The 24,268-nt window shown below is 50.3% G+C and overlaps 1 protein-coding gene and 1 pseudogene across 15 annotated transcripts in view; both read left to right on the plus strand.

Moving 5' to 3' along the window:
• APBB2 (amyloid beta precursor protein binding family B member 2) overlaps nt 1–24,268 on the plus strand; it is a 345,785-nt gene that overhangs the window by 133,394 nt on the left and 188,123 nt on the right. For 3 of the 15 annotated variants that reach the window (XM_075544398.1, XM_075544394.1, XM_075544397.1), the window contains one exon: nt 717–833. The exons of the other annotated variants lie outside the window; for them this stretch is intronic. The gene's annotated coding sequence lies outside the window, so the exon portion shown is untranslated. The remainder of the gene's footprint in view (nt 1–716; nt 834–24,268) is intronic. 15 annotated transcript variants of the gene reach the window in all.
• Nucleotides 17,557–18,544, plus strand: LOC142443700 (putative acidic leucine-rich nuclear phosphoprotein 32 family member C; annotated as a pseudogene).

A 24,268-nucleotide genomic window follows, 5' to 3' on the forward strand; every position in this document is an offset into this window, starting at 1 on the left:
TTAAATGAAAAATGAAACGGGCAGTTACATCTATTTGAGATCTACAAAAATTGGGCAAACCTCTATATGGCAGTTACCCATAAGAAGGGCCATGAGGCAGACTCTGCTCTTGCTCTTAGCCAAAAGGAGGAGAAACGGTTGTGAAGCAGACTCTAGAGATGCCAGTGATGGTTTTGTTCTGGACATGGTGTTCTCCGTGTGGAGAAGTTCATTCATCGTTCTGCTTGTGATGTTTATACTTCTCTGGATTACTTAAGCTTCAAGGAAATTTTAAAAAATCAGTTTGATATCTAATCTATACAGTGTAGAAAATTTCTTTCTTTTTCAAATCTTTGCAGTTTTAAGTATTTTCGTGGACTCGTAGATCAAATGGGACCACAGAGACGTAGGGGGGCGTTTGTGCTTGGTGTTAAGGGAGAGCAAGTTGAGCATGCATTGGTAAAGCGTAGCCCCGGAGGGCTGAAACTGGCAGTGGGTGACCTGATCTCTCTGTCTCACTTATTAAGGGGCCACACGCTAATTACAGGCGAGCTCCGTGGGCAGTAAAAGGGTGACTTCCTTACAAATGTGGTGATGAATAATTCATCAACATGGTTGGTTATCTGGAAATTTGTGATCATCATTAGCATTTTAATGGAGAAAAATAGCACAAAACCGACCGTTATCCTAAATCTCTTGTTTCTGCCTTTTCTCTTGTCTTCCCCCTTCCACCTCAGTTAACCATCTCGATCTTTCCTGCTTCCTTGGAGACTGCCGACACCCCCAGCTAATGTGCTGACTGGTCACTATGGGCAGACGGTACCCGGAGGCTCCCTGTCGTCCAGGCAGCTCGTGTACGTATGCGACTGGTTTCCCTCTGTCTCCCTCTGCCTGTCCTTGTCTCATTAAAGTTTCATTGCCGAACACCGCAGGGACCGAACAGCAGGAAAAGGTTAAAGGAGACTGTTTAGAAATATGAGCAAATGGATTGTTGAAGAAAGGTTTTTTCTGACTGAATCATGGGAAATGTCATTTGCATAAGGAGTTTAAGACCCAAACGGCCCTGCAGGATATCCAGTGCAGAGTAGCAATCTCCCCTTTTCTGTTCAATTGCATTCATTCATACGCTGGCCTTTTATTATTTTTTTTCTTTGTGTGTAGTTTTCTTTTATTCTCACTATAAATATACATATATATTTATGTTTTATATATAATAAGATTTAAAAACAGCTGGTGTTGCTAGGTGCCACTGAGTCAGTTCTGACCCATAGCAAGCTTACACACAACAGAAAGAGACACTGCCTGGTCGCGTGCCCCCTCGAAATGAAATTGTCCCGATCCTTGAGTCCATTGTTGCAGCCACTCCCCTGCCAACTCACTGCAGGCTCCCTCTCTGTCGCCGTGCCTCTGCTGCACCCACCACGATCTCCTCCGCCGGGACTCATCTCTCCTGACCGTATGTCCAACGTATGTAAGACCGCCCGCCATCCTTGCCTCCAGGAGCACTCCGACCTTACTTCTCCCAAGACAGATTGGTTTGGCCTTTAGCAGGCCAGGGCTACTGCTTTTTGAGTTTTAAAAATAACAGTGAGGGCAAAACACAAGATTTACCGGCATTTGTTTTCATTCCATTCCGATCAAAAGCTGCCCGGCCACAGAAACGATGTCCTCGGTGCGTTGTTGCCTGGCTTTGAACTGTCTGCGGGGAGGGGCTCTCCCAGCTCCTCTGTCTTCAATTCTCCCAAGGGAAGAGCTCTTCAGAAGGCCCCAGGGAAGTCTCCGCATGGCTCGGGACATTTATACGTTCTCTCAAAAGTCACTTGGGAGCACCTATAATTGCAGCCTTTTCTCTTTTTGTTCTTTACCTGGATTTATAGAGAAGAAGATGGTTCAGGAAGAGTTGTTCGTCTCAGACTTGCTCTTGGTTTCCTGGAGCCTTGCACCCACCTTGCTTCCCTTCGGACCCCTCCAATTGGCTGGAAGTCAGGAGCCATCGCTCTTGCGGTGTTTGGCGTCAGTCTCCTGTGTATCTTTGCTTCCATCTCCTCCCTGTCGTTCTGGTTAGTTAGATTCTACCCCACCTCCTACCTCTTCCCCCCACGGCCTGAGACTCTGCAGTAAAGCTAGGACCACCAGCGAGACAGATGCTTGTAAAATAAGCCAGTGTCAAAGACAGAAGCATATTAATAGCCGCGCGGGTGGAGCAGGGATTCTGGCCAACTTTTAGCAGTACAGCCTACATTGTTGGGGCAGGCAGCTTGTACACACACACACACACACACACACGCACACACATTTTAGCGTCCTCCATGAGCATTAACCAGTAGTGGTGACTCATTGGGCTGCTAACTGCAAGGTCAGCAGTTCACAATGACCAGCCTCTCTGTGGGAGAAAAACCAGGTCATTCTACCCCCCCACAGAGAGGGACAGTCTCGGAAACTCACAGGGACAGTTCTACACTGTCCTGTTGGGTCGCTATGAGTCGGCATCCACTCGATGGCAATGAGGTTTTTTGTGCTTGTTTGGAGTTGACATGACGTATGTGGTGCCTCCTGCTGACTCCAAGGGTGTGGGGGCAGAACCATACTCCACCAGACCCCGAATGGCTGAGAGTTGGCTTGAATGGGACTTCCCACTTTTTCTTTACCGGTGGAGCATACTGACCTAGCTTGATTCAGGGTGCCTCCAGTCATGCTCACACCGCATCCAGTTGGGCACTGTCCAGCTGCTTCTATGGCCTGATCCCCTAAATCTGACCAGACTGGGACATGGCAAGCACAGTTGCATTTAGCATACACAGTGACGGTGCTACCAGGTGTATAGTTGTGCAGGACATAATAACCAAGAGTGCACATGTCTGGAGTCAGAATCAACTCGGCACCAGTGAGTGGTGTTACTAGCTTGTCTATGTGCTGTATTATCTGGAAAGTTTGTCATAGAACACTGTGCCACTTTTGATTTGTAGGCAGCAGCATCTTGTGTCTGGGATCTTGTGTCTCCAGAGTGCTGCAGCGTTCTCTCTCTGTTTACTTTTTCTTTCCAAGATACTATCCCGGCTCCCATCCAATGCACAAAGCCAGCGCTAGTTGATGGCAGCTGCAAGGGGGCACATGGATGGGAAAGTTTCTTCAAAAACACACATGCACAAAAAATCAGCGAATGCGATGGCTCTCAATTGAGGCATGCCACACTCCGCAATGATGACGGTGCTCCAGAACTAAGGAAAAACCGTTCACACAGTTAGAAACACTTACCAAAAGCTACAAGGTAGCATGCAAGAGGGACTTCTATAGAGTACGGAGAATTGGGAATGACGTGGATTGGGGAGCAAACACAGCATCCCTCTGGGCGTGTTGACGATCACCACAAAGCTTGTTTGGGATGCTTAAAGAAAGGCTAGCCATCCTTCGACAGGCTGCTTACCCAAGGTCCGAGTCACAGACGTTCTATTCCGCAGCCCGCGTGGCGGATGCTAAGGATGCAGGACTGCATTCGCCATTCCCAGGCCAGTCACCATCACAAGAGGCTTCGATTGCTATACTGCGGCACGGAGGCTGTTCAGTGATGGCCCTTGGGCCAAATCCAGTGTGCGCTTGGTTTTGTGACAGCTAAGAACCATTTTCATATGCGGAGATGCTTACGTTGTCAATAGCTGTAGAAGCACCGACTTCATCTCCTCTGTGGAGTGCTTGCCTGGCACAAAGGCTCAACTTGTGACTGCTAGCTGAGTGGCTGGCGATTCTGTTAGATCTCTCGGCGGGGGAAGTGATACCTCAGCCCTTGGCTCCGCGCAAGAATGAATTCACGCTGAAGCCTTGTTTGTGATCCAAGTGAGTTTTATGAGACTCCGGTTTACACAGCACCCACAGGGCCCCTTACCCCGTGCAGCCTCCCTAGAAGCTGCTCGGAAAGTCACGCACTCAGTTCCGGGCTCCTGCTTTTTCGGTTTTTCCTCTGGGAGGCGTGGTGGACGACCCTGGTCGACCCCATTAGCTGAATTGAATTTATCTGGCCTAGGTGGGCCAATCCAGGTGCAGTGCCCACCCAGGTGCACGTGCCCTTCCTGGCCGGAAACCTGAACCTCTGAGCATGCGCAGTGTGCCACTCACTACTCCATGGGCCGGTAGCTCAGACCTCTGAACATGTATAAGGGACGCCCCAGTCCCTGCGCTCGACTACCTAACAGTTCCTAAGGACACCTTAAAGACAGGCTTGGCTACCTGCTGAGAGGTCACCACCTGGGAAACCCCGTGGAGCAGTTCTCCCTGCAGCTAACAACCATCTCTTCCACTTTAACTCCCTGCCCCTTTTCAATTCTAGATATGGAGGGTCTCGCTCACTGAGAAAAAGTTGGCTGCTATACAAGGAGGTTAAAAGGCATATGTTATTATTGAGCCACATGAAATTGCTCTTAGTGAACTGAGTCTTTAACTTATAAAATAGTAACTTCATATAAACTCCCTGATCCTCCATCAAGGCAATCCTAACGTGCAGTGGGCCCGTGGGGCAGAGTAGGATGACCCCCTTTGGGTTTCTGAGGCTTTAAAGGGGCGGGAAGCCTCGTCTCTCTTGAAGCAGCCGGTGGGTTGGAACTGCTGAGCTTGCAGTGAGTAGCCCACTACGCTTCCAGGGCTCCTTTGGTGTATTGTGAGACACCGTCCAGTTGGCTCCAACTCCTAGCAAACACGTGTAAACCGGAAAGAGCCATCGCCTGGTCCTGCCCCATCCTCACAGTGGTTGCTATTTTGAGCTCATCATTGTAATCTCAGTCCATCTTGTGAATGGTCTCCCTCTCTTCCGCTGCCCTTCCACTTTACGAAGCATGATGCCCTTCTCCAGGGACTGGTCTCTCCTGACCACACGTCTTACATCTCTGAGACGAAGTCTCGCCCTCCTTGCCTCGCAGGAGCATTCTGGGGCTGTACTTCTTCCGAGACAGATCCTATCATCGAGTTCCAACTGATAGAGTTAGAGGAGGGTTTTCTTTTAAAATATTTGGGGCCCTTGCAGTGGAAAAATATATCTTCACCTGGAAAATCCCCGGGTGTGGACCTGCTCATTTTTCACTGTCTTGGTCAACAATGCATCACCCGTCAGCTACAGTTTTGTGCTGCCCATTGTTGAAGGTGATCTCTTCTTTTGTCTCTGGCTCCTTGGTCTCTTCCTGAGAGCTCTCAAGGAGGAAATTGGCTTTTTGTCATTGTTGGCTGCTGGGAGGTGCTGGCCACCGGCACCACAGAGATGGCTGTAATGGTCCCCTGTGCCATTGCTCAGGTGGGAAGGAGGGCGAGGGGCTGCCATTGGGGACCCCCGCCCCACAGAGTGTCCAGGTCACGTAGCCTTGAAAGATTTTCCCCCACAGAGGGCTGCAGTCCTGCCCTCCTGTGATTTCCGTCTCTGAGTTTCCCGGTGTTGGTCATCCCTTCTTCAGACCCAGGGAGGCAGGCCACGTATTTTGCAAGATTGGTTTTCCATTCTTGTCCCCTCTACCTGGGCTCTGGACCAGGGGTGGCTGGTGGGGACCTCCAGGCAATATTCTTTGGGAGTCACATTTACTTAAGGAGCTCTGCCTACTGTCACCTAAGGTAAGAAACCTAGGGTGACTTGGGGCTTCTGAGTCAGGCACTGGTCTGAACAAGGCCACACTGCTGTCAGAGAGAGGGAGCTGTTTGGGGGGAAATATGTTCTGCTTTGGAGTTTATCATTTTATCACTGAGTGCGGTGAGAAGATTCGTCAGTGGTTGCCCGTCCAGGCTGCTCTGTGCCAAGTGGCTATGGAGGCTCACATGGCGACATCGATGGCTAGATCTTCATTCTTTCTGTTCTGGGGCCATTGCACTTCCTATCCAGGCTGCCTTCTTTGAGAATAGCGAGGTGCTCTTGGGGTTGACCCCCTCAGAAGCCCACCAGGTGTCCTCCATCTGATTGGATCACTATGAGTTGGAATCGGCTTGGGGGCTGCGAGTTGACAGGTGTTCTTTGGGCGCGTGTGACATGGCAGCCGCTGAGCACAAAGTAGAGTGGGAACTGGCTCTCCGGACTTGGTGCTTGAATCCAGACTCGGGTTTTGAATGATCCTGGGAGTTGCCCATACAGTTGCCCCTTGTGTGTTTGCTTGCGCCTGCCCCTGCCTTGGCAGTCAGCAGCCGCTGCTGTAGCCTGGCCACAGGAGCCGAGCTGTCCCTACAGCCTCCTGACGGGCCTCTGGTGGGTGGTCTACTGTGAAAACAAACGGTGTCATCCAGTTTTGTTTTATTCAGAAATGCGTTGCACAAAACGTTTGCCGTGTCCAGTGGGCAGTGCCCTGGCATTGATTGTATCCGCCGTGCTGCGCTACGAACCAGTTCCCAAAGCCCTGCTGTGGCTGCTGCTGCTTTCCACCCGCAGGGACCCCTCTGGCAGGGTGGGACCACTTCCTGGCATTTTTCTTGGCTGCCATCTTCACAGAGGCACATCTCCAGGCCTTTTCTCTGCAGAGCAGGTCGGTTGGTTTGAACTGCCAACCTTAAGGTTGACATGTGTAGACTGCTTGATCCTAACCACCAGGTCAGCAGTTCGAACCCACCAGTCCCTCAGCAGGAGAAAGGCTCTCTACTCGTGGACTCTCGTAGCTTGCGGCTCCGTCCTCTGCTCTTACAGCTCCGCGCACCCATGGGAGCACTTCTCATTCCTGTGGGGTCGCTGCGAGTTGGAAAGGGTGTTTCAGATGCAGACTGCTACATCTTTCTCCTTGCAGAGCAGGTGGTGGGTTCGAACTCCCAACCTTTGAGCGAATACCTGAGAGCTGATCCCTGGACTCGTGAGTTGCATTCTGCTGCTAACCTAAACAAACTTGCCGGCACTGCCGGGCATGCATTTGGCCACTAGACACAGAACCAGCAGCTCACACGTTCTAGTGTCTTCTGCTCACTGCTCCCACCAAGATGTGCAAAACCTGGACGTTCCTTTTTAGGGTCATTTGAATCAGGATTAACTCCATGGCTTTGGGTGTTGTTTTACTAACCTCGTTTCCCTGCTGGAAGCCTGTCTTTCTGCTGCTCTCTGCCCAGCAGCTCATGCCCAAACCGTGCATTTAGGGGGGATGTGAGCTTCCGGGCAGAACTCCCAGGATCCCCTCCACCTCCCACCCCTCTGAATGGATTTTCCACAGTGCTGGGCAGAGCCTGGCAGACCAGGCTGCAGCTCCAGGCTGCTGAGGAACCTGGGGTTCAAACAAGAAGTTGGGGCATGGGGCAGAGTTACTATTGAAACCCAGGTTCATCTGCCCACTCATGTGTCTTGGCTCTTTCCTCCTACCTGGCAGTGGAGTAGAACCCCCAGTGGCATTGTAGGTACGCACTGGGCTGCAAACCACAGGCTGGCACTCCAAAGTCACCAGCTGCTTTCTACTCCTGTAAAGTGTGACGGTTTCAGACACTCACGGCAGCAGTTCTGCTGTGTCCAGTAGGATTGCTATGATTCGGAATTGGCTCGAGGGCAGCGGCTTGGGGTTTTGTTGTTGTTGTTTTTTGGCTACATAGTGCTGGGGTCACTGGGATGATTGCTGGATGACTAAAACTGTTAAGCAGCTGACAGTCAGCCCAAAGGTGGTACTGCAAGTTAAGAGTTAGGCCCATAGATAACTGCAAGGTCAGTGGTTCAAGGTCATCAGCTGCTCTGCTGGAGAAAGATGAGGCTTTCTTTTCCCTTAAACATTTATATTCTCGCCCGGCTATCAAAAGATATAGCATCTGGGGTTTTAAAGGCTCAAAGGTAAACAAGCAGCCATCTAGCTCAGAAACAACAAAGCCCACATGGAAGAAGCACACAAGCCTGTGCGATCATGAGGTGTCGAAAGGATCAGTTATCAGACATCATCAGAACAAAAAATCATATTGTGAATGAGGGGGAGTGCGGATTGGAGACCCAAAACCCATCTGTAGGCAGTTGGATATCCCCTTACGGAAGGGTCACAGGGAGGAGACGCAGTCAGGGTGCAGTATAGCAATGATGAAACACAACTTTCCTCTAGTTCCTAAATGCTTCTTTCCCCCCACTATCATGATACCAATTCTATCTTACAAGTCTGGCTAGACCAGAGGATGTACACTGGTACAGATAGGAACTGGAAACACAGGGGATCCAGAGTGGATGATCCCTTCAGAACCAATGGTGAGAGTGGCGATACCAGGATGGTGGGGTGGAAAGGGGGAACAGATTATAAGGATCTACATATAACCTCCTCCGTGGGGGACGGACAACAGAAAAGTGGGTGATGGGAGACGTCGGACAGTGTAAGATAGGGCAAAATAATAATTTATAAATTATCAAGGGTTCATGAAGGAGGGGTAGTGGGGAAGGAAGGAAAAAAATGAGGAGCTGATGCCAGAGGCTTAAGTGGAGAGCAAATATTTTGAGAATGATGAGGGCAAAGAATGTACAGATGTGCTTTACACAATTGATGTATGTCGGGATTGTGATAAGAGTTGTATGAGCCCCTAATAAAATGATTAAAAAACACACACAAAATAAACAACAAAAAAAGATTCATAGTCCCGTAACGTCCCTGCATGGAACTGCTAAGGCACAGAGAGGACTGTAGGGTTGACAACAGCTCGCGACATGCCCCCTACTGGAGCATACTGCGACAGAGGACATTACCGGGGACACACAGCAGGGAGGAAGTCCTGTTTGAAGCCCCCTCACCCGCCCCGCAGCGGGGCAAACCAAAAGGGGCACATAACAGAGCAGCAGTGGGAGCAAAGCCAAACCACAAAGCCCCAAAGAGCCCCCAGAATAGACTTCAGGCTAGGAGGGGCTGCTCCCGGAACTCCCCCAGGACCAGTGGGGAGATCGTCATAAAGGTCAGCAAACAGACCTGGAATATGTATGTTGTTTTCTTTGTTTTCAACCATGTGTTTTCTATTTGTTTGGTCTATGCCATTGTGGGTATTTGTACTTACATAAGACGGGCATGGGAAGCAAGGTCAAGGACAAAGCAATGGAACCAATGATCCTGGGAGGACTTGGTGGATGGGGGAAGAGAGCAGTGAGCAAACAGCACCATAGACAAGGAAACAACTAGGGAATAAAAAACAATAAAGAGGAGGATATAGAGATCCTTGGGAGTTGGGGGTGGGGGGGAGGGCGCAACAGCAATCTAGCTGAGAGTAAGTACTATGAGGCAGAAGTAGGAAGAACATAACGGTGGGGCAGAAGGAAGGTAAAAGTAAACAGAGGAATGATCTAGGAAGCAAAACTATGGATACAGGTATGAGCATAGGTGTGTCTATAGGTAAATACATTAATCCATAAAAATAGAGGTATTGGCCAATGTACATATATTTATATGGCAGTACACTGAGGTACTGGATGGACTTCAGGCCTCTGCTCATACCCTCCCTCAATATAGGAATACTTTGTTCTCACAAATTGGCAATCTGAGATGCTCACCTTCCTGGTACAATCGTTGAAGACAAAATAGGTACATAAGCAAATGTGGTAAAGAAGGCTGATGGTACCTGGCTATTAAAAGATGTAGCATCTGGGGTCTTAAAGACTTGAAGTGAAACAAGTGGCCACCCAGCAGAGAAACAAGTCCACATGGAAGAATCACACCAGCCTGTGCGATCATCAGGTGTCATCGGGACCAGGTACAGGCATCAGAAAACCCTTAGCAAACAAAAAACAAAACCATATAGTTGAGAAGAAGGGGGGTTGGAGCAGAGACCCAAAGCCCACCTGTAGTCAATGGAATGCCCCCCTCAGAAAGGTGACAAGCAAGGGATGAGTCAACCAGGGTGCAGGAATGCACCAATGAAACACAATATTCCTCTAGTTCCTCAAGGTTCCCTCACCTCCCACTACCATGACCCCAGTGATGCCTCTCACTTCGGACTCGACCGGCGCAGGTACACAGGTGTAGATAAGAGCTCAGGAGCAGGAATGAGAATAATGATACCAGATGGGTTGGGAGACTGGGGGAGAGGATGGGGCAACCGGTAGCAATCAACACACAACCATACACACTCCTCCAGGGAGAAGAACAACAGAAACCATGGGGGAAGGGAGTCAGTGGTTGGTGTGAGATATGAAAATAATACTTTATCATCTATCAAGGGGTCACAAGGGTGGAGGGGAAAGAGGAGCTGATACCACAGGGCTCAGTAGAAAGTAACCGTCTAGAAAAAAATGCTGGCAGCATCTTTACAAATACGCCTGACACAATTGATGTATGGATTGTGGGAAGCATTGTAAGAACCCTCAATAAGATAATCCAAAAAAAGAGAGAGATTTGTAGTCCTGGAGGACTATGGGAGCAGTCCTACCCTATCTTGTCAGGCCCTGTGAGTTGGGGCTGACTCGATGGCACTGGGTTTGAGCTGCAGGTGCCTCAGAAGGTGGGCCTGGGGCTGAAAGGTCACAGCCTTGAATACCCTCTGCGGGGAAACCGCCTGTCTGGGACAGGATTGATGACTACACACACGGGGTCTTCAGCACTGAGAATCTACTTCCAGGGACCCATCCACCATGTGCTCTTCCTTCCGTCCTGGGTACCACCTGGGCGATGACTCATGGAGACAGTGGACACTGCCCCTCCCCCCCTACAGCCTTTGGTGACATGGGTCTTAAAGACTCAACTCAAATGGTACTGACATCTGACCTGTGTCTCCTGTCTTCCAACTAAGGTCAGTGGCCACAGGAATGGTGGTGAGCCAGGGAGAGTGCTTCATTGACAAGTAGCAAGCTGCGTACGGTCATGGCACTGACACGCTATGCACCATACAGTGATACCTGTTTCATTTTTAATTAAAAAAACCAGGAGAGGGGAAAGTAGGTTTTCACAACCCAGTATCCCAGTGAAACTCAGATATGTGTAAGAAAGAGCTTTCTATCAAGAAGTCATCTTCTATCAAGAAGCCAGCCCAGCCCAGTCCAAGTCAAGTTCATGGGTTTGGTGTTAGCTGGAGCTCTCTTCAGAATCACATAGCTGCCCAGCTTTAATGTCTCCTCCAAATATCTGTCCCTCTTCGTGTGCTTGAAATGATGGGTACTGGTCTATCTGCTGTGCACGCAACAAGGAGGCCTGGCTCTCATCTGTTCATTGGCTTTCATAGCGACTCAAGAGTGGCTGTGGCTGTGATGGACCAGGGAGTGTGTCGGCTGAGAAGAGTTTTTATGACGGTTAAGATATGCTGGCCAAGGCCCAGGAAATGGATTTCTGCCATCTTTGAATGGGTCTTGCCCCTCTTTGTGAAGAGCACTGGCCTAGACATCCCAAGTTCTGGCTGGTGTCGACAGTTCATGCACTCAGCTGACAACGGAAGAGTTGGAGGTTCAAGTCCACCCCAGGGTGCCTTGGAAGAAAGTCCTGGGGGTTTGCGTTTGGAAAATTAGTCATTGAAACCCCTCAGCAGCACAGCTCCACACACACGTGGGGGCTCCTGACGTCAGAATCGACTGGACCAGCATGGGTTGGATCCCCAAACTCAGAAGCGTGTGCTTGGGCTTCATCAGAGACTTTGGCCCTGGACCAGGAGGTCAGCTCTTGGATGGCATTTGAGGAAACATTTGAAATGTGAGTTCTGACCGGAAGCCTGGCGGAAGCCCATGGCCAGCATCCGCCAGAGCCAGCAGGATGTGAGGCAGTGCTGGAAGCAAGGGCCTTCTGTTCCCATTCTAATTGGTTTTCCTGGTGCGGGGGAGGAAGTCCCGCAGGATGGTCCAGGCGCTGGTCAGCAGAGCAGTGGCCTCTCTGGGGAGTCTCACAGCTTTATTAATAAGATTCCATGAATGAGGAGAGCATGTGGGACATGGGAAGGGCTAAATGAGCCAGAGTTCTCAATAACAGTGATTTCACTCACGCACACACACATACATGTCTGACCTAGAAAATACAAATTCACTTATTTCCAAAGACATGGAAAGGCCGAAATAGTCCGTGAAGGAACTGTCCTCAACATTCCACACATCTGTTTTTAAGACCCTGAAGAGTGTGTGGACACGCAGGCACAGCCCATCATACCTTCCTATTGAGCATGATGGTGATCATACTGTGCGCATTCTTTTATATCTTGATTGTCCCTCCTTAATCCAGCATGGAGCTTGCTGGGAGTGTTAAATCGTCTAGTCTGTGATTTTAAAATATTTTCCATTTTAACAGTGATGGCCACTCATTTCCCAGGTTGATAATTTCGGTCGTTTACAGCCCATCTCCATTACTCACGGATGATCGCTCTTACCCAGCCCCCTTTAGAAGCACCTAGACGTGAAACTGCTCATTTAAAAAAAGGCTTGCTTGCACAGTTTAAATACTCGGCTGTGTGCCCAAACTACCCTCTGGGGACTTCTGTCCACAGGGTAGACAGTTCAAACCCACTGGCCGTCGCTTGTGTGTGTGTGTGTGTGTTCGCATTCAGAGATGAAACCGTTCCCTCAGCACGTCTGTTCAGTGCTCATGTCTTCCTTGCTTTGGAGACAGAAGGAGAGGCATTTAGAGAAAGCACAAGCTTCCGATTCTGAGAGGCGAAACACGCTGGGTGGAGGCTTTTCCCCTGCAGTAACAGAACAGAGCGAAGAAGCCCTCTGAGCGAGCAGTCTTCAGCAATGGGAAGCCAAGCCCCCGGGAACGAGGCTGGCCTGGCGCCTGCTTTTGTTGCAGAGCAAGAGTAGAAAACGTGGCTTGGAAGGAACTGCATGTAACTTTCTGTTCACTTCTCTGTGGCCTAGGCTTCTTGTTCCAAGGGTTTGCATTGGGGGGCAGGGCCTGAGATGGGGGGGGGGGTGATGCTTGCACACTGCCCGTGCTCAGGATCTTTGGGTTCTTGTGCGGCTGGCGCCTCATCTCGGTTGGCGAATGATGCTGTAAGAGGAATATCACAGGTGGAAGAAAAAAAATGTGTGCTGTCATCCCTGAGAGGCCACCAAGCCCGATTCAGCATGTTGCTAGTACTCTTCTTCTCGATTTCAGCTGCTAGTCACCAGCAGTTTTTGGTGTCCTGGGTTTGTAGACCTGCCTGCTCTTCCAGAGAATGTTCTTCTCTGTGTGTGTCTGCCTGCCGGTCTCTGTACCTCACCTGCCCCTTTCATTGTTTCCAGAGGGATTAGAAATAAGACACACGGGACACTGGCATGGCCACACAGACATCCCTGAGCAAACCCTCAGGACTAGGGGGTCAGGGCTCATTTTCTGGGGACACACAGTCCAATCCACAGTATACCCACTCACCATGGAGGCGGGGTTTAGATGATGGGGTTATATCAGAACCGATCCTTTCTGTATAGGAAGAAGGAGCCCTGGCAACGAAGTGAATTCCGTGCTAGGCTGCTAACTGCAAGGTCAGCAGTTCAAATTCGCCAGCCGCCCCTGGGGAGAAAAATAAGGCTGTGTGCTTCTGTGACAATTTACAATTTCGGGAACCCACCGGGTTAGTTCTACTCTGTCCTGTAGGGTTGTTATGCGTCCGAATGGACTCAGTGGCACTGGGTTTGGGTGTAGGAAGACAGGCTCTGACTCAGCAAGGGACCTGGAAGAATATATCGTCCCTGGGGTTTGACTTTGCTAAAGGGTGGGCAGGAAGGAGTCCGCCCAGGCAAACATCTAGAGCCAGCCCCCACTGCAGGGCAGCCCTTTCCTCAGGAGGGAAAGGACAGAAGCACAAGGCCTTTGTGGGCATTGATTTTGGTGTGTCAGTTCTATTGAGCTGTAGTGAACATGTTCTACAGTTCAATAACAGTCATTCAGAAGGCTTGTACAATAATCATCCCCACAGTCAACTCTGGGACATTTTCTTCTTGTACCTATTGCTGTTGACCCCCCTCCCCCTTGCCCCATGCCCTCCCATCCCCTTCCTGCCCCAGGGCATTGTCATTTCAGTGATTGTCTTCATAAAACCGTCCAACCTGACTCCCCTATGCAGAAACACACACAAAAGAAGAACAAAAACGGCTCAAATGTCTAACCACGGCGATCATATGAAGCCCAGAAAGCTCTCGGTCTGAGAAAGGGGTTAAGGCGTTCCGTGCCAGTGGAAGCCACACGCAGCTGCGGAGCACCGCTAGGTAGGGCCTCGGCGTGTCTGCGCTCAGGGCTGTCCACATTCCTAGTCTCTGGACGGTGGGGCTTCACCAGGGTCTCCATCCAGGTAGGGTGTTTCCACTATCATCCACGTTGTTGCCATCGGGTTGGCTGCTACCCATAGCGACCCCATGGAGAGCAGAGTGGAGCACTGCCCAGTCCTGCGCCATCCTATCCCAGAGCCTGTGGTTGCAGCCGCTGTGCCAGTGCCGAGGGCCTTCCTCCTCCTCGCTGCCCCTCCACTTTACCGAGCACGATGTCCTTCTCCGGACACGGTCATCCGTGGCGTTCTGCAAACCAGGTGCCTAGAATGTGGTCACTGGTACTGTTCCCTCCTCCGGGTTTGGCTCCCATTGTGTACAGTCCTTGGATCACATCGGCCGGCGTGCTTTGTCCGAGTGGACTTAACTGACTCCTTTTATGGGCAATTTTGGTAGCCAAAGAAGCCGGCTTATTTCTCCAGGTCTCCAGGATGCTTGCTGGTCGATGCAAACCAGGAGTTGTACTCAGGGGAAGTGAACTCTGATGACCCGAAGGCAGTCCACGGAAACGTCTGTAAAATGAAACCCATGGATTTCTGAAAGGATGACTTGGCCTGTTCCAGAGACACGCGAAAGGCCAGTTCGTTGTGAGCGGCTGCGCCTCCTGAGCCCGTTCTGTTGTACAGATGGAGAACCACTCGGAAAGAGGAACTAGCAAACCCGGTTACTCCTGACCGTCCCACAGGAGACGGCTGCTGGTGGCTCAGTCAGTGTGTCCCTTTCCAAGGTAGGGGACACCCTGTACCCGTGAGGGTGCGCTTGTTTTCTGCTTGTGGGAGGAGTGCTAGATTATGGGCAAAGATGAGCCCGCTCTTCCCAGAGCCTACAAAAATTCCCCAGAGAGCTGAAGTCACGTATTGCTTCCTTGGAAGGGGACCCAGTCCATCCGGTATGACCGTGGCAGTCATGTGTCTGGAAACGCTCCCACCCTGTCCTGTGACTGGGGCGTGGTAGGGGTGAGAGAGAGAGAGAGAGAGAGTCTCGTTTGGTTTGGAATGCCAGCGGCCAGAAGCTTTTGAAAAGTTTTTGAGATTGCCGTTCTTCACGTGGCTTTTAAAGAGGCCTCCCTGGTTCTGTCGGAGGACGCCGTCGAGGCCAGGGTGGCGGGGCGAGCCTCGCCAGTCTGTGGCCTGAAGAAGCCTGCCCGTGCTGCGTTGCTGAATGCGCGCTGGGTTCTCCGGAGGACGCAAAGGAGTGAGTTGCCCTTAAGGAGTTTATTTCCTCCTGAGCAGGCGTGACCCAAAGCCAGAGCTGTCTGAAGAACCAAGCTGCGTGGGGCAGGAGTTTAAGGGAGAGGGCCAGTGAAGACAGGTAGTCAGTGAAGCTCCCTGTCGCCAGTTGACTCGGGTGCACAGTGGCTCAGCACGTCTGGCGGCACGGCTGTGCTGCACGCAAGAACGGAACACTGCCATCTGCGCCCTCCTCTCATTGTCCCTGTGCTCGAGGCCCTGTTACAGCCACTGGGTCACTCCATCTCCTTGAAGGCCTTCCTCTTTTTTGCTGCCCCTCTACTTGACCAGGGACTCCTCTCTCCCGACAGCCTGTCCAAAGTACATGATGTGACGTTTCGCCCTCCTTATTTGGAAGGAGCACTCTGGGCAGACATTGGGGCGCTCTTATTATCCCCCAGCTACTGGTGGGTAAATGGAGACCCAGAGGAGCTAAGGAACCGCACCGCTTTAAGTGGCCGCGCTGAGATTTGCAGAGACCATGGGCTTCAGGCTCTGCCCTCCTAACCACGGAGCCTCATATGGCAGGGTATGTGGAGAGGTACTCCTGGAGTTCCCAGTCTGGATCTCAGGGGAGCTGAGGTCTTGGGGATGCAGGATCCACCTGGTGGCCACTCTGAGGAGTTAGGGATGTACAGGGCTTAGAGCTGAGCTGCATGGAGCAAGCCTGGAGCTGGGATGGCAAACTCCCAGTGTTCGGGGTTCCAGGCGCTGGGGCTTTGGAGAATGCCATGTTAAGGTCACTGCTTCCAGTGAACTCCTGTGCATTCTAGTGCTGGAGACGGGCCATATAAGGAGCGGGGAATCTGGGCTGAAGGAATGAATGATTTGCTTGGAGAGCGTTGCCAAGTAGGGCCCACGTGTCATAGGGCAGCCAAGAAGGGTGCCCTGGAATGTGGGCAAAAGAAAAGCATGTGGACAGCTGGGGACGTTCATTCTGGGCCTCGGGAATAAGGAGCATTCCGGGAAGCGGGGTGTGGCCCGAGTGCAGGGAGCATGGAGATGAGGCTGGCCAAGGAGGCTGGTCCAAACCAGACGCGGGGACCATGTCAGGAGTTTAGCTGGTTTCCTAATGACTTTGGGAGGCACCAATGGTTACGCTGGTAGCACAGCGTACTATGGGGGACCCGGAGTGTGAAAGGATGCGCCTGTTCAGAGAGGGATAGGAAGACGATGAGAGCAGAGGGAAGCAGGGCAGCGAAAGCATCAACCATCTGGCGCCATAGAAAACTTAGAATCACAGCTAACGCCGTCTGCTAAGGAAGAGTGAACCACAGTTCAACTGGAGCTTCTCAGTATTCAGATTGTGATGGGATTCACAGCAACAAGACCCACAGCTTCCTGTGAGCCGTTGGACTGCCAGTTTATGCCTCGCTCTGTGTGACTGTGATATTTTTTGTTATTATGTAGGCGTTTGGGACTTGTAAAACACTCCTTTAGAATGTAGTGGGTGTTTTTTCATGTGGGAGCAGAAAACATTTTGGAAATACGTTAATTTTCTTCTCTATTACTTGGATGTCTTTTACCCGAAGATAGAGATTCCAAATGCAGACACATTTAATTGCCTCCCCCCCACCCTGCTACCTATTTCCTGTCCCTTTTCTTGACTAACAAAAATGCTAATTTAGTTGACAGTGACATTGGGATCAACCGCAGACAGCCTCAGTCATGCTGGTCCGAGCTAGCACACCAGCCCTGACTTGCCATCTTTCTCAATAGCTCAAGTAGTCATGTGTCCATGTGTCTCAGCACTGGCCAGTATAATCTGAGAAGAAGCGCAAGGTGGCTGGGAAAACATTTGTTGTCCTGCTAAAACTGGACACGTGAACCCATGATGCCTGCTATGCTGCTTTCCACCTTGAATTCAGATGAGACAGGTGACTGCACAGCAGCCGTCTCAAGGTGACAAGCCTGTAGGAACAGTCAAGAGAGTCACAGACATGGCTGCCTGGACCTGGTTCCTGATGAGCCAGCACCAACAGCCTTGACTCTTCCAACTACTTATTTGTTGAATCCACTGTTAGCCCATTCCTTTGATACTAACAACCAAATGCAACGCCAACAAAAGCCAATACAACGATACTAGAGGTTGTGAGCTGTGTGTGTGTGTGTGTGTGTGTGTGTGTGTGTGTGTGTGGCGGTGGTGGTCTCATGCATGTCCCTTTGCCTTGAACATGGCTACCGTAGACCGTCTCCAGACTTACCACATTGACTGGATGATTGAGATGCAGAGGGGTTTCATTGGCTGCTTTTAAGAAGTAGATCGCCGAGAGCCGAGCGGAGCTGGTTGAGCCTTCAAAGTCCTAAAACACGCGGCCGTGGGTTCGGGGTTTATTGATTGAATTCCGCCGGCGCGGGAGCCTCTGCAGAGAAAGCAAGCGAGAGATGGAAATGGACAAACGGATTCATTTAGAGCTGCGGAACAGGACGCCCTCTGATGTGAAAGAGCTTGTCCTGGACAACTGTCGGTCGATCAAAGGAAAATCGAAGGCCTCACAGATGAATTTGAAGAATTTCGAGTTCTTAAGTACAATCAACGTCGGCCTCATCTCAGTCGCAAACTTACCAAAGCTAAACAAACTTAAGAAGCTTGAACTGAGTGATAACAGACTCTCAGGGGGCTTGGAAGTATTGGCAGAAAAGTGTCCGAATCTCACGCATCTAAATTTAGGCGGCAACAAAATTAAGGACCTCAGCACAATAGAGCCACTGAAGAAGTTGGAAAACCTGAAGAGCTTAGACCTTTTCAATTGTGAGGTCACCAACCTGAACGACTACCGAGAAAACGTGTTCCAGCTCTCCCGCAGCTCACGTACCTGGACGGCTACGACCGTGATGACAAGGAGGCCTCCGACTCAGACGCCTGGACGACGACGAGGAGGAGGAAGAATATGACGAAGATGCTCAGCTAGTGGAAGACAAGGAGGAGGAGGAAGGTGAAGAGGAGGATGTGAGTGGAGAGGAGGAGGAGGATGAGGAAGGGTATAATGACAGGGAAGTCGGTGATGATGAAGATGAAGACGATCTCAGCGAAGAAGAAAGGGGTCAGAAGCGGAAACGAGAGCCCGAAGACGAGGGGGAGGAAGATGACTAAGTGGAATAACCTATTTTGGAGAAGAAAAGATTCCTATTGTGATTTGACTGTTTTTACCCCTTCCCCCCCTACCCCAAATCCCACCCCCCAAAACTTATTTTTTTCTGATTGTAACGTTGCTGTGGGAACGAGAGAGGAGAAGTGTACTGGGGGCTGCGGGGGGAGGGCGGGCGGGAGGGGGTGGAATAAAATACTATTTTTACTGCCCCCCCCCAAAAGAAGTAGATCATTCATTTTTTCCCCTTCTTTTTAAATCATTTTATGGGGGCTCATACAAGTCTTTATCACAATCCATGCATACATTAATTGTATAAAGTACATTTGTACATTCGTTACTCTCATCATTCTCAAAACATTTGCTCTCCACGTAAGCCCCTGGAATCAGCTCCTCATTTTTTCCCCCTCACTCATGATCCCTTAATAATTTATAAATTATTATTTTGTCATATCTTACACTGTCCAGTGTCTCCCTTCACCCACTTTTCTGTTGTCCCCCCCACCCAGGGAGTAGATCACATGTAGATCCCTGTAATCGGTTTCCCCTTTCAACCCTACCCTTCCTCCACCCTCCCAGGATCGTCCCTCTCACCACTGGTCCTGAAGGGATCATCCATCCTGGATTCCCTTTGTTTCCAGTTCCTATCTGTACCAGTGTACATCCTCTGTTCTAGCCGGATTTGTAAGGTAGAATTGGGATCATGATAGGGCGGGCAGGGAGGAAGCATTTAGGAACTAGACAAAAGTTGTATGTTTCATCGTTGCTATACTGCACTCTGATTGCCTCGTCTCCTCCCCTTGACCCTTTCGTAAGGGGATGTCCAGTTGCCTACACATGGGCTTTGAGTCTCCACTCCGGACTCCCCCTCATTCACTATGATATAATATTTTGTTCTTTGATGCCTGATACCTTATCCCTTTGGCACCTCGTGATCACACAGGCTGGTGTGCTTCCATGTGGGCTTTGTTGCTTCTGAGCTGGATGGCAGTTTGTTTACCTTCAGGCCTTTAAGACCCCAGACGCTATATCTTTTGATAGCCGGGCACCATCAGCTTTCTTCACCACATTTGCTTATGCACACATTTGTCTTCAGTGATCGTGTCGGGAAGGTGTGCATCATGGAATGCCAATTTATTAGAACAGTGTTCTTGCATTGAGAGACTACTTGAGTGGAGGCCCAATGTCCATCTGCTACCTTAATACTAAACCTATAAATATATGTACATAAATCTATTTCCCCATCTTCCTATATAAATGTTTACATATGTACATGCATTTATTTATACCTCTGTAAGTCCCTTTGCCTCCTAGTTCTTTCCTCTATTTCCGTTTACTTTCCTCCTGTCCCACTATCATGCTCAGCCTTCATTCTGGTTTCAGTCATTCCTTTCGGTTATATTACCCTTGATCATGCCCCACCATTGGCCTTTCTTTAAGATTTGTCTTAGTGTAGAAAAGTCACTGGAACGTGTTCGGCATCACAGCAACATGTAGGCCTCCACTGAAGAAGTGTGTTGGCTGAGCATGTGGTGCAGGGGCCAGAAATCCAGCCGGAGTCTCCCGGATGGAAGGCAAGAGTCCATTCTGGAGTTACCATTGCCCCATGCCAATCAGGTCTTTAGCTACTTTGAAAACAGTCTTTGAAAAGAAAGTTCCAGCTTGTATGAAAAGATTTGTTTACAGTTAAAACTGACAAGTTGTAGACCTAGAAATGTAATTTTCACAGTAAAGGATCGTGTCTACATGAACTTGCTGTAGCAAGTACCAAGGATCCATACGTCTTAGGCAGTATCTTCCTGATGGCCTTTGCTCTTCTTCTTATTTTTATGATCGTCTTAGTTTTCTGGGGGAACGATGTTGTGTGTATTTATGGCTTTATAGGAAATGATAGCAATGCTGGGGCAATAGCATAAATAGACTGAGTTCTTGAAAATGGGAAGCTCCAACCAGCTTTATTAGATTACAGGATAATAGTATTATTAAATCTCTTTCCTCTTTTCAAACTTCTCGTGGCTACTTTCCTAGCTGGTGGCTTCAAGAGACGTGAGGGCTGGTTCTGGACTATTGTGGAGAGCGATTTGTCCTGACATCTCCTTTGGCGAATTGGGGAAGGGAGTTAGAGGATTCTTTCTATTCAGCTGTCGTCGACTCTGGATGAAACATGGGGCACGTTGTTTTCCATGTAGAAGGTAGGCATGGCTTGTCTCTGCGTCACAGAGAGACAATAAGGTATAAAGTGAACACTGCCTTTGGAGCCATTAGAACGAAAGACAATGTGCATCACCGGGTCCCAAGCTACAAGGAGAAAGGGGGCATCTCGCGTAACTCCCCATTCCGTCGCCTCAGAGTGGAGCCGTGGAGCATCTCTGTTCATTTATTTACTAAATTGTGCACTGCCTAAGGCGCTCTCTTCTTGACCAAACGGTCACTCTGCGGTAATGAGGAGATATTGTTTGCTCACCCTCAGGGACTTTATGAGAGGGCTTCTTAAGTCGTCTCTTCTGTCTCCCCCACAGAGAGGAAACTGAGGCCCAGAGAGGATAAAGATTATTTCTTTGAGGTAGACCTGCAGTGGTTCTTGGGTAGGTAGGTACAGGACCCCCAAACCAGCTAGGTTTACTCACACGTGTGCTTTCATCTGTTGGAATGTGTGGTGGCGGTCAGTGTCTTTCATAGGTGGGATCAGTGTCACAGATGGCCCTTGGGAGCTGGGAGGTTTTGACTTAGGAGGCAGGGCCTGCCAAGAAGGGCACGTGGCAGGATTAGGCAAGTGAGGCATTTTCAATGGGTTTGGTCAAGAGTGGGCCATGCCATCTGGGGCCCCATTAGGATCAGGCTGCCGGGGTGGGGGTGGGGAATTGGCTTATGTCCACACAGATTTGGGGGGAGTTGGAACTGCTTCGTACCTGGTCCTGAAGGCTCAGCTAATCAGAAGAGTGGAGATTTTATTTCGTGAGCAGGGGGAGTTCTTAAAATCATGACTGATTAATGACAACAGCAAACACTTAAAAACCCGGTCGGTAACCCAGTGCCATGGAGAAGATTCTGAGTGCCAGCGACCCCAGCAGAACGAGGCCCTGCGGTTTCCAGGGGTGTCACCTTACAGCAGCAGCCTGCCCCATCTCTGTCCCATGGAGTGAGCAGTCGATGGGGTCAAGCCGCCAGCCTTTCAGTTCACAGCTGAGAACTTGACCTACTGCTCTATCGGGGCTCCTTATACTTAAGAGATTCCTCAAGGCAGTGGGTCCCAACCTTCCTGATGCTGAGACCCTTTAATACAGTTCTTCATGTGGTGATAAACTCCACACCCCCCCGCAAACAATAAAATTATTTTTGTTGCTACTTCATCACTCATTTTGCTACTGTGATGAATCAGGCGACCCCTGTGAAAGGGTGATTTGACCCCCAAAGGGGTCGTGACCCACATGTTGAGAATTAGTGCCTTAAGGTGTCCCAGCCTAGACCTGGGTGCTGCTCACATTGGCCCATTTAATTTTCGTAAACCTCTGATGTGTATCTCTCCTTGTCTGCTTCTTCATAAAGTCAGAACATTTTCCCAGAAAGGTGCATCTAGGAGTCAAGGAGGCTGAACCCACACCAGGTGGTCTGATGGGAAGGGCGCAGCATTTAGCTGTTGGGATGTGTGCAAGTGACTGACAAGGAAGTTAACGCCTCCCAGGGGTTGGGGAGGGGTGGGGGTGGGGGAGATGTTTCTGCAGGAGCGTGCTGGTGCAGGGCAGTGCCTACAAAACCCACTGCCGTAGGCTTGGTTCCAACTCCCAGAGCCCTTCTGTGGATGGAGTTCCCAAGACTGTAACTCTTTATGGAAGCAGACAGTTAGCTTCCTCTATCACTCTCCCGCGGAGTGGCTGGCGGATTTGAACCTTGGACCTTGCATTTAGCAGCCAGTGCCTAACCCGAAGCATCACCAGAGCTCCCTTACATGGTGACAGTGGATGGAAGGGAGGAGAGTGGAGGTGTGAGTGGCTTTAGGGTCTGAACCCATGAGCCCAGGTCCTCGCTTGGACCGAAGAGCCAGGAGGGACGGAGTCCTCGATGCCTGGGAACACTCCTGGGGATGCTAGTCACCGAAAAGGAGACGGTGAGCAGGAAGGAGGCACACAGAGCCCTGTCTTCTCACTTTGTGACCAGCTCGTGTCATGCTCCCTGTTTCTAGTCGTCCGATGAAAGATGTTTGGGAAGAACACACCCAGGATACCCAAGCGGATTCTCTGAGCCTCCGGACTGGGTCCAGCATGTGCCCGGTGAGAGCAGGAGGTGGAGCAACTAAGGGTGTGGGTTGCATATGGGGGCCACCTATGTTTCAGCCACCCGGGCAGTGGTCTCCGCTTTGCCGGCTGCCCTGAGGTTTGCCCCTAGAGATGGGGATGGTCTGGTGTTTTCTGGGAGAACGCGCATCCTGTGCGGGAGCAACGCCCCATTCCTGCAGTGGAGGCAGCCTCCATCGGGCAGGCCTGGGCTGAGCGCAAGCACACCTGGAAGGTTCTCTGCCCCTGGCTGCCTCTCTGAGAAACAGGATCTGGCTGAAGGGCCCAAGAGGCCAAAAGGCTTCAAGCCCAGTGGCCGGGCTATTCTTAGGACAGTGGTTCTCAACCTTCCTGCTGCTGCGACCCTTTCATACAGTTCCTCATGTGGTGGTGACACCCCAACCTTAAAATTATTTTCTTTGCTACTCCATCACTGCCACTTTGCTATTGTTATGAATCAGGTGACCCCTGGGAAAGGGTCGTCCAGGCCACAAAGGGGTCGCGACCCAGAGGTTGAGAACCGCTGCTTTAGGAGGCAAGTCCTGAAGCGGACGAACAGAGGGGTTGCCAGTAAGGTTTGTGATTGGTTAGCCTACCTGCAGTCCGGGATGGTTCTCCTGCCCACCTGGCGCAGGCGTGCGTTCTGTTGTTACAGAGGGTCTGTTGTTACAGTTGGGGGTGGATGGCACCTCCCAACAACTGCAGCACACAGGGCCGGCCCTCTTCCCACCTGACCAGAATGGGAAGGGATCCTGGCTCCTACCACTCGCTCCGTCAAGAATCTGCATGTAATCTGAGTTACCTCTAAGTCATACGAAGGAGGTTCAACGTGTTTTGGGGTGGCGGGGGGGGGGGGATGGAATTCCAACTTTTCCAGTGGAATTTCCCCACTAGCTCTTTTAAAGCCCCCTTGTTTGTTTACCGGTCTCTCCTTCTCAAAGGATGTCTTGAAGGTTGGAAGAGAAGAGCAATGTAAATAGTGTCTTTGCTTTTTTTTCCCCCTCCCCGAATGAGTCCTCACCCCCTCTGCCTCTAATTTTTAATCTCAACAGTACCACCCAGTGGGATGTTCGCATTTAGCAATGAAGCTCTTTAAACAAAATTCCACTCTAAAACAACAGTTTTATGCAGTTATGCAGAGATTTTCTCATTAACCCACTTCTTTTCCTTCCCAAGATATTTTCTTGTTAGAAAAACCTATCGTTATTCTTTCCCCATTAGGGAAGGAGCGGGGAGTGAGTGATGATGGGGGGTTTGTAAGAAAAAAATTAGCAAGTGACAAGGGGAAGTGGATTTCCCAGAACTACAGATTGGGGCAGGAAACGCCATGTGTCCCAGCTCCCCATTCCAGTGCTTTCCCTGCAAGTGCATGTCACCCCTCGTCTCCCACCCCCTCCATTCATAGCTCCTTCCAGGGTGCTTCAGGCTGTCTGGGAGGCAATTACCCTTGGAATGGCTTTCTTTTCAAATGTAGGCTTTATCAAATGACCCATGTCAGCTTTATGGGGAAATTCAAAATCTTTTCTTCAGAAAGGCATGCACCCTATTTCAGATGAAATCATTTTCCTTGGCCAATTTAGCAAGATTCTCAGTCTTTCGAGT

The sequence above is a fragment of the Tenrec ecaudatus genome, chromosome 3 (genome assembly GCF_050624435.1).
Source record: "Tenrec ecaudatus isolate mTenEca1 chromosome 3, mTenEca1.hap1, whole genome shotgun sequence".
Lineage (NCBI taxonomy): Eukaryota > Metazoa > Chordata > Mammalia > Afrosoricida > Tenrecidae > Tenrec > Tenrec ecaudatus.